Consider the following 11153-nt stretch of genomic DNA (forward strand, 5'->3'; position numbering starts at 1 on the left):
CACGGTTCTTACTACTTTTGATCTGGAGTTTTTCCATTTGGACAAAATAATAAAAATATCTTTATATAATAGTGTAGATCAAATCATTTGTTCGGATACACTTATTTTGTTTTCTTTTTTACAACTTACCCACCTGTGGTTTGGTTGAAATTTAAGTTACCTACCTGTGGTTTGAAATTTGACACCTTATTCACCTGAGGTTAGCTAAGTTAAAGTTCTGTAACTCACCTCTGTTAAAAACAAAGCTAAATATGTAATTTTGCTCCATTTTTATGTCTCTCTCTTTCAAAAACACAAAAAACATAAAAACATAAGAGAAAATAAGATCAAAAAGTGTTTGGTGTCTTAGCATTTGCATTACAAGTAACTACCTACAAACAAGCTCGAGCCTTGATATCTCTAACAATTCAGTTTGTGGGTTGATAGAAAAGACACACACAGCGAAAGGATACATGAGAAGATTTACGAACAAGAATAAATGTTCAAAAGAGAATTACATCTGCATCTGCGTAAGTTGAATGCCGCCAACGAGGATACTTGACAATTGATTTCGAACCATGCCACCTTAGCTTTAAATGTCATCGTATAACAATTTGTTAAACCTCATAGACCAATAGACATCACGGAAATGATAAATTCAGTTGGAAATTAAGATTGAAAAGAGTTAATCAAGTTGACCTCTACTCTATCAAACATGTCATCAACTATCAAAGGTTTGCCACTGTAATACGCATCCCGTGCCTTAAAAAAAACTGCATTAAATTCAAAGAAATTACATTGCCAAACTATAAATTTAATGACACGAAGATGGGAGTCTCGATGGGACCCACGAAGGGTTTCTTTACTGGCAGACTTGATGGGAGTATAGGACACACGAAGATGCAAGAGGGAGCCCCAGTGTTGGCACAAGTTGCTAGGCTTTTGCAAATCTGGGTTGTGAATTCTATGCTGATGATGCTTGGGTTTAAGGTTGATTGGAAAGATTTTAGTTCAAGATTTTTATAATTAAAAATTGATGAAGGAATTCATATATTTGCTAGATTTGATGATTCTTTTACGGTATTTGTTTGAATCTGTGCATTTGATGCAATGAGTGTAAATACATGTTTGAAATGCTAAGACATTGAGTAAAATTTGTTACCAACCACCTTTTGATCTTATTTTCTCTTGTATTTTTATGTTGTTTATGTTTTTGGAGGAGAGACATCAAAATGGAGCAAAATTAAATATTTAACCTTATTTTTAACAGAAGTGAGTTACGGAATTTTAACTGAGTTAATCTCAGGTGGGTAAAGTGTCAAATTTCAAACTATAGATAGGCAACTTAAATTTCAGACAAATCACAGATAGGTAAGTTGTAATTTGGCATATATATATATATATATACACACACACTAGTATATGCCCGTACGAGGCACGGCTTAATAAAAATTCATATATAAACAATTTTTTTTATTATTAATTTACATAAAATTAAATAACAAAAACAAATGAATATTTTACTTTTAAGTTATATGATGAATGCATATTGTGTGAAACTAAGGTGTTATAAATGATCATAAAAAAAAGGCGTTATAGATGCATATATGTGTGTGTGTGTGTGTGTGTGTGTGTAAAATAATTGAATGGAAGATGGTAGATAATTATGTAACTAATATAAAAAGAGATACCTAAAAAAATATATCAAAGGATTTTGCATAATATATTGAGATTTAAGGCTCAAGTAATATTAAATGGAAAAACCTTGAATTTAATAATCAAAATCTACTTTAAAAAAATGATTGAAAGCATATTTAAGTGGAAACCTCACATGAAAATTTAATTTTTATCCTTGAAAGCATGGGAGAAAACACCAAAACTTGAGTGATTTTCACCCAACCAAAAAAAAAAGTTACTACAAGATTATACTATGTTGCTATTTTTTAATTAAGATTTTTTTTATAAAGTATTAGATGAAGAATTTGGATTGTAATTAAATTAATAATTTTATTAACTTAAAAATTATAGGAGAAAATAAGTGATTAGATGGAGAATTTGGATTGCAATCAAATTAATATTTTTATCAACTTAAAAATTATAGTAGAAGAAGATAAACCCAAAAAAAAAAAAAAATCATGTCTATTTTTTTTTTTTAAATCTAAAAAAAATTCTGCAATTTGGTGAGGTCACTTAGTACAACAATAGCTTCTAAGCCCAACTTTTATTATATAAAAGAAAATTTCCAAATTTCTAAACATTAAAAATATGAAAAACAAAGTTAAGCAAAGAGAGACTTACATTGGAATTTGATTGATGGATCTAATTTATCAACAAAAAAAATATTTCTCTTCTATCCAATTTTAAATTGGCAGCAAATTTTGCTTTTAGAAAAGCTGGACTATACATAAGAAAGCATCAAACGGAAATCACAACATATTAAATCCACAATGTTGATGTCAATAACATATAAAATGAAAATAAATGATTTTATGTTTTATATGTTCTTAATATGCATGCCAAATTTCATGTCAATCAAATGTAATTTACCATTCGATCTACAAACTAATCTTTTATGCATTATTTCAAACTACAAAAACTTGAATTTAAATAATTGATTAATGACATGGCTATTAATCTTTGATCACCTTGAAATTTTGCAAGTATGAAAAATATACAAAGATAATATAATGTAACGGTAGATTTGAACCTAATCCATATATATATATATATATATATATATATATATATATATATATATATATAACTCCGGGGGCCTTCTACAACCCGTTTTGGGTTAGTAATTACGTTGGCCCAAACCCCAATGGCAGAGATTGATCAAACCGCATGTTTCATATAGATTAAATATTCATATAAAAAATAAATAAAAACACTTTTTGGGGGTTAGAAAAGGAACACACTTTGCATGTTAAAAGGTGGTCACGCCACTTATAGCTTAGACGAAAGTTAGTGAATATCAATAAGATGAGTCTTTTAAATATATTAGTTGAATGATAATAACAATTAATCTAATTGGTAAAATTTATTGGTAAAGATTATAGAATTCAATTTTTTAATTTGACAATAAAAAATACCCAAGTTTTTAAAACTTTTGTGGAAAAATAGTTAGAAAAGTAAAAAAAAAAAAAGCAAATACAAATTGTGGGGAGTAAAAGGACCCAAGTGGGCATATGGGCCTTTGAGCTGTAACATGGAGGGCCAACCTGCTCCAGGATTAAACTCTATGAGTTGGCCCATACGCCGAGGGTCCGAGGATACAGAGGGAGAGTTTCACCTCGGACAGATCCAAGAGAACTCAAGATTTCATTATAAAGATCAAGGCACAACTCTGGAAAGACTAGTGGTTAAAAGGGGACATCCTGAATCTTCTAAATGCACCAGTATTAAAGAAAATATCAAGAGTAAAGGCTGCCACCTCCGCATTAAAGGTTATGCACCTACCTCCCTGGCCGCATTAATGGGGAGGTGACTCCTGAACAGTGAGGTGGAAACTTCTAGTCACTGTTCAAAAAGTATCAGGGAATGAAGTATAAAAGGGGGGTAAAGGCCAAAGAAAAAGGGGAGGGGAAAACAAAAAAAAAAGAAATTAAGAAATTGTAATCTTGAAGGAAGAAAGAGAAATAATAAAGAAGTAGTCCTCGGCTCGAGTCCGAGGAGATCCATTTGTCATTATCGTTCGTTATTTACTTGTGTTTGTTTATAAAAGTCTGTTATCAAGCTCCCAGTACTTCTAACCTAGGTTTCAAGCCCACACTCTACAAATTTTATTGTTTAAGGCTCATTGGGCTTGAGCCCGTGGTTGTCTTTGGGTCCAAGTGCAATTGTGCCCTTACAATTGGCGCCGTCTGTGGGAATCTAGTCTAGAAGGAGTGGGAATACTATGGCAGGCTTGGGTTCTCACCATGCAGAGTCACAGGGATCACAACCGGAGGATCTTTTTGAGCGTCTTGAGCGTCGAAGGGATCGTGAGGGAAGCGTCCATACAGAATACCCAGGGGCTAGCCATACTTATGGTGGGGGTAGCACTACCCATGAGGATGGAACTAAAGTCATGCAGAAGGAGATTAATCGTTTGAAGAGAAAGTTACGCCGCGCCAGACGCAGGTCTTCACCATCCTCATCTAATCCTTCCTCAGAGGAGGAACGGGGAGGTAGCTACAGCTCAAGATCATGCTCACCCCCCAGTACAATGTCCTCTGGTGAGGAGGATGACCAGTTAGCTCGTAGACGTAAGAAGGCTCCTTCCAGGGGCTTAGGGAATGATGCTATGAGTCGGGCGCTGCACCAACTCTCCAAATCTCCATTTTCACGGAGGATTGAGAAAGGGAGGCTTCCCAGGAGGTTTACTCAACCCACCTTTACCATCTACAATGGCCGAACTGATCCGGTGGAGCACGTGAGTCACTTTAACCAGAGGATGGCGGTGCACTCTCACAATGAGACCATGATGTGTAAAGTTTTCCCCTCTAGCTTGGGACCTGTTGCTATGAGATGGTTCAACGGCCTTAAATCAGGGTCTATAGGTTCGTTTGGGGAGCTTACTAGAGCATTCGCTTCGCGGTTCATCACGTGCAGCAGAGTACCTCGGCCATTGGACTCGCTGTTATCCATGACCATGAGGGAAGGGGAGACGTTGAAAGCATACTCCGACCGTTACTGGGAGATGTTTAATGAAATAGATGGCGACTTTGATGAGGTGGCGCTTAATACCTTTAAGGTAGGCCTTCCTACTGATCACGACCTGAGAAAGTCTTTGACTAAAAAGCCCGTCCGCAGTGTACGTCGCCTCATGGACCGTATTGACGAGTACAAGAGAGTGGAGGAAGACCAACAGCAAGGAAAGGGTAAGGAGAAGGTTATCCCGCAGGAGAGAAGGGATTTCAGGTCGGACAGATACCACAATAACAGGCCGATGAGAGATTACGTTGGGCAGTCCGACTCGGTAGCACCTCAGGCCGTGAGCACTGTGTTCCGAGAACCAGTGCATCAGTTGTTGGAGAAAGTTCGTAAGGAGCCCTTCTTCAAATGGCCTGGTAAGATGTCAGGGGACCCTGCGAAGAGAAATCAGAACCTCTTCTGTCAGTATCATCAGGATGTGGGCCACACTACCGAGAATTGTCGGACCCTTTGGAGTCACTTGGAGCAGCTTGTCAGTGAAGGAAAATTGAAGCAACACTTGTGCCAACCTAGCGGGCCGGGCAGTCAATCTGGCTCAAACAATCAGAGGAATAATTCATCTCGGCCGGCTTTAGGAACAATTAATGTTATTTTTGCTGCACCTGGCAGGACCGGTTCGGCTCCCACCAGGGTGATGGCAGTTTCCCATCCTCAGGCCGAGGAGTCGGGCTGTAGACCGAAGAGGTTGAAGCTAAATCTGCCCGTTTTAGGGTTTTCCGAAGAGGATAAGGTAGGGACTATCCAGCCCCATGACGATGCCCTTGTAGTTACGCTTAGGATAGGGAATTATGATGTGAGGAGGGTGTTGATAGATCAGGGCAGCGGTGCAGATATCATGTACCCTGATCTATTTAAGGGGTTAAGGTTGAAGCTGGAAGATCTTACTCCTTATGACTCGCCGCTTATAAGCTTTGAAGGGAGAGCCGTTGTGCCGAAGGGACAGATCCGTTTGCCCGTTCAATCCGGCTCAGAAACGGTTGAGGTGGATTTCATTGTGGTTGACGCGTACTCTCCATATACAGCCATCCTCGCCAGGCCTTGGCTGCACGCTCTGGGAGCTGTCTCCTCTACCTTGCACGTTAAAGTTAAATTCCCCTCGGGAGAGTATGTTGAGGAAATCCTCGGCGACGGATAGTGGCTAGGCAATGTATATCGGCCACGGTGCTTCGTCGGTCGGAAAGGCGGAGTCATCAACTTTGCCCATCCAAGAGTCATAGCAATTAACGGCTGGATGCACTGGAGCGATGACGGGAGATGAGTTTGTTTGTGAGGAGTTAGAGAAGTTTGTAATAGCGAGATGACCCAGAGAGGTTCTTAGAGTTGGCATACGTTTGCCACACCAGAGAAGATGGAATTGTTGGAATTTACGAAGAATAATATAGATGTTTTTGCGTGGGACCCCTATGAGGCTCCGGGCGTAGATCCGAACTTCATTTGTCATCGTTTAAATGTCAATCACGCCATTGTGCCGAGAAGGCAGCCACCTCGGCGTTCTTCCAAAGAACATTCCGAAGGCGTGAAGCAAGAGGTGCTCAAACTCAAGAAATGGAGCTATTAAAGAAGTTTTTTACACTGAATGGTTAGCGCATACGGTTGTGGTTAAAAAGAAGAACGGCACGTGGAGAGTATGTGTGGACTTCACGGATTTGAACAAGGCTTGCCCCAAGGATTCGTTCCCCGATGCCACGTATTGATCAACCGGGTGGATGCTACCGTCGGACATCCTCGTATGAGTTTTACGGGACGCCTTCCAGGGTTACCATCAGATTCCCTTGGCGTTGGAAGACCAAGAGAAGACTGCTTTCATTACTCCAACCGGGAACTATCATTATAAGGTTATGCCATTTAGGTTGAAAAATGTTGGGGCTACTTACCAAAGAATGATGACCCGAATGTTCGAACAGCAACTGGGGAAGACCATTGAAGTATACGTGGATGATATGGTAGTGAAGAGTAAGACAATACCTTCACACATGAAGGATACGGCCGACACCTTCCAAATGCTAAGAAAGTATAAGTTGCGCCTTAACGCCTCGAAAGTGCTCTTTTGGCGTGGGGTCGGAAAGTTTTTGGGGTACATGATTACTCACAGAGGCATAGAGGTGAACCCGGCGCGGGTCAAGGCTATTCGGGATTTGCGGCCTCTCGGAACCCAAAAGAGATCCAAAAGGCGGCGGAATGATTCTTTGCATTGAATAGGTTTATCTCTCGGTCAGCTAACCGATGCCGTCCTTTCTTTCAATTGTTGAATAAATGGATAGGATTTCAATGGACTGAGGACTGCGTGTTAGCTTTCCAGCAGCTTAAGCAGTATCTTTCCCGGCCACCCATCTTGTCTCGCCCCGAGGCGGACGAGGTTTTGTTCGCTTATTTGGCAGTGGCCGTCCACGCGGTGAGCCTGGTCCTTATAAGGAATGAAAGCGGGGTGCAAAGACCGGTCTACTACGTTAGTAAGTCTTTGAATGAGGCCGAGGTGCGCTATCTGCCCTTGGAAAAAGCGCTTCTGGCCGTAGTTCATGCCACGCGCAAACTTCCTCATTATTTCCTGTCTCGTCTTGTGGTGGTCACGACGAATTGCCTCTCAAGGCGGTGTTACGCAGCGCCGATTACTCTGGCAGGGTGGCAAAATGGGGAACCATTTTGGGAGCTTTTGATGTTAAATACAAGCCTCGCACCTCGGTGAAGGGCCAGTCCTCGTGACTTGGTGGCGAGGTTGCCGAACCATTGCTAGAAGAAACTCCAAAAGAAGCACACATGGATGGAAAGTCGGTTGGAGTGATCACGGCCGCGATGCCTTCGATTTGGAAAGTGTATGTGGATGGGGCTGCTAATCGAGAGAGGGTCGAGTGTTGGACTTGTTCTAATGTCCCCGGAAGGGAATTGTCTTCGAAAAATCTTTGAGATTGGCATTCTCGGCTACTAACAATGAGGCCGAATATGAAGCAGTCTTGGTAGGTATGCAGATGGTACGTAGGATGGGTGGAAAGGAAATCCATGTGTTCTCGGACTCTCAGTTAGTAGTCGGCCAAGTGATGGGGACCATGGAAGCTAGAGACCCCAGAATGCAGGAATATTTGGTCCAGGTCAAGCGTCAGCAAGCTGAATTTGACTCCTTCGTCTTAGCTCATATTTCTAGGAGTGCAAACACTCATGCAGATTCTTTGGCTACGTTGGCAACTTCCTCGGTTCAGGACTTGCCTAGGGTTATTCTCGTGGAGGATTTGTTGGAGCCAACTCTTACCGTCATCAGCACAGTTCACATTCATCTGATAAGGCCTGGGCCTAATTGGATCGACCCGGTTATAGCTTTTCTTAAGAATGATATTCTTCCTGAGGACAAATCTGAAGCAGAAAAGATACGTCGGAAGGCGCCACGTTTCTAGTTGTCCAAGGACCAGAAGCTGTACAAACGATCCTTTTCAGGACCGTACTTGTTGTGTGTGCACCCTGAATCAACGGAAGCATTGCTGGAGGAACTGCATGAGGGAATTTGTGGGAGCCACACTGGGGGAAGGTCCTTAGCTCATAGAGCTCTAACTCAGGGTTATTGGTGGCCCAATATGCAGAGAGAGGCTCAGGACTATGTCAGAAAATGTGATCAATGCCAGAGGTTCACCCCTAATATTCATCAACCTGGTGGGGTTCTTAACCCTCTCTCCAGTCCTTGGCCTTTTGCCCAATGGGGACTGGATATAGTGGGCCATTTCCGAGCGCCGGAAACAAAAGATGGCTTCTTGTGGGAACAGACTATTTCACTAGGTGAGTTGAAGCCGAGCCCTTAGCAAATATCAGAGATGTTGATTCCAAGAAATTTATCTGGAAAAATATTGTCACTAGATTCGGTATACCACATACACTTGTCTCAGACAATGGCGTTCAATTTGACAGCAAGGCCTTTAGGCAATATTGTGGTGACATGGGTATCATAAATAGATACACCTGACTTATCCTCAGGAAAATGGGCAAGCCGAGGCCGTTAACAAGGTCATAGTCAGTGGGCTTAAGAAAAGGTTGGACGATGCGAAAGGCAGATGGGTAGAAGAACTCCCTCATGTTCTGTGGACGTATCGGACCACCCCGCGTATGTCCACGGGAGAAACGCCATTCTCTATGACATATGGAGCCAAGGCGGTGATACCTCTGGAATCTGGTTTTCCCACCCTAAAGACAAGTTCTTTTAGCCCGGAGAATAACAATGGACTCCTAGAGAAAGGTCTTGATTTACTCGAGGAACGACGCGAGGCAGCCATGGTCCAAATGGCTTATTATCAACAGAAGCTAAAACGGGGATATGATGCCCACGTGAAGCTAAGGCCACTTGCACCTGGTGATCTTGTACTAAGGAAAGTTGTAGGCACTTCTAAGAACCCAGCTTGGGGTAAGCTAGGACCCAACTGGGAAGGCCCCTATCGCATTGTTTCAGTAGCAGGCATAGGGTCATATCGACTAGCTGACCTAGATGAAAGAATTTGTACCACGCCCATGGAATGTAAATAATCTTAGAAGGTATTATTATTAATAAAATGGGCTTTTGTTAGTTAATATTTCAAAGTTATGAGTACCTCTGACACTTGCAGCTACTGTTCTTAAGAATCAAACAGAAACTTGGTTAAGTGCAGTCCTCGGACTACAAACCTTGTGGAAATTGATGTCTTGTCATTTGTTAAACAGAACCTTAGTTATGCCGGGTCCTCGGACCTCCTACTTTGGGGAAATTAACATTTGAAGCTACTGTTCTTAAGAATCAAACAGAAACTTGGTTAAGTGCAGTCCTCGGACCACAAACCTTGTGAAAATTGATGTCTTGTCATTTGTTAAACAGAACCTTGGTTATGCCGGGTCCTCGGACCTCCTGCGTTGGGAAAATTAACATTTGAAGCTCGTGTTCTTAAGAATCAAACAGAAACTTGGTTAAGTGCAGTCCTCGGACCACAAACCTTGTGGAAATTGATGTCTTGTCATTTGTTAAACAGAACCTTAGTTATGCCGGGTCCTCGAACCTCCTACTTTGGGGAAATTAACATTTGAAGCTACTGTTCTTAAGAATCAAACAGAAACTTGGTTAAGTGCAGTCCTCGGATCACAAACCTTGTGAAAATTGATGTCTTGTCATTTGTTAAACAGAACCTTAGTTATGCCGGGTCCTCGGACCTCCTACTTTGGGGAAATTAATACTTGAAGTTACTATTCTTAAAAATCAAATAGAAACTTGGTTAAGTATAGTCCTCGGACCAAACCTTGTCACTATTCTTAATATTTTCTCACTGTTCTTATTCTTATCACCCTTTTTATGGAAATCATTATCTCATCATTTATTAATTTGGATCTCAAGTTCTTCATTTTTAAGTGTTAAGCAAAATTTTTGCAAGGAATGGTCTTCGGACCTTACATCCTACTGAAAGCAATATATCAGATTACAAAGGTTTAACTGTCATATGAGTTGTCTAACTTTGGTATTATTTGATGTCTAAATTAAGTTATGCGGCAGTTTTGAAATCATAGTTAATTGCATGGTGGAGTTGTACTTATTTATTCTGCTTCCCCTTTAACTGTTTGTTATTAAAAGCTCTCATGGCAAGCACAAAAAGAATAAAGTGAAACAAAGACAATGTGAACAAAAATTGAATAAAAATCTTCTTCATTAATTATATACAAAGAAGGGGAGTACAGAAAATTCCTATACTAGGCCCTAAACTAGGGAAAGGGGTCTTGAAGGGAGCTTTGCGACCCGGTACTCTTCAATTCCGGCTCAAAAGGTGGACAAGGCTTGTTTCCCTTTGTCTGTTGAAGGCATGGGGGGCTCCACACTTTGGATCTGCTCCTTCTCGGCACCACCACACTCGTCCTTCTCTTTGTGGGAACCTTCAGGTTCTGTAGGAGCAGGAACGAGCTCTTCCACTACAGGAGGAAGGGCAAGAGAGGCAGCAACAGGAGGGTCTTCAATTTCTTGTATGTCTAGGGGAAGCCAAATGTTCTCGGGCTTCCTCAGCTCGGAAGCTTGAGGAACCCCTACCGCATTCATGGCCTCTCCCCCGGACACTGCCGCGGTACTCTCGGCACAGGCGCGAAAGCCTCGTCGGCTCTTCTTGCGTTACGGTCACCCCCTCCGATCGCGGCCTTCTTCGCGGCCTCCGGTGCGTGCTGGGCGCGAGCCTCCTCCTTAGCCCGCGTAAGCTCCTTTTCCAAGTCGGAGCGTGCACCGGTGGACTTGGGCGAGCTCGTCATCCTTTTGACGAAGGAGCTTCTGTTGCCCTCCACTTGGGTTGTCATCGTCTTCAAGGCGGCCTTGTCACCATCTCTTTCTCTTTTCAAATCGGCCAGCGGGACGTGATTTTCCCATTCTGCTAGGGCTGGCTTAGAGATCTTTACGCCTCTGCCTTAGCTCCTGCTCCATCCCAGCGCGCTTCCAAGAGTCGTCCACGAACTTCTCGGCAGCGAAAACCTCTTGGATGGACTGCAAAAAGGATAAGAGGTTAAAT

The sequence above is a fragment of the Castanea sativa genome, chromosome 4 (assembly GCF_040712315.1).
Source record: "Castanea sativa cultivar Marrone di Chiusa Pesio chromosome 4, ASM4071231v1".
Classification (NCBI taxonomy): Eukaryota; Viridiplantae; Streptophyta; class Magnoliopsida; order Fagales; family Fagaceae; genus Castanea; species Castanea sativa.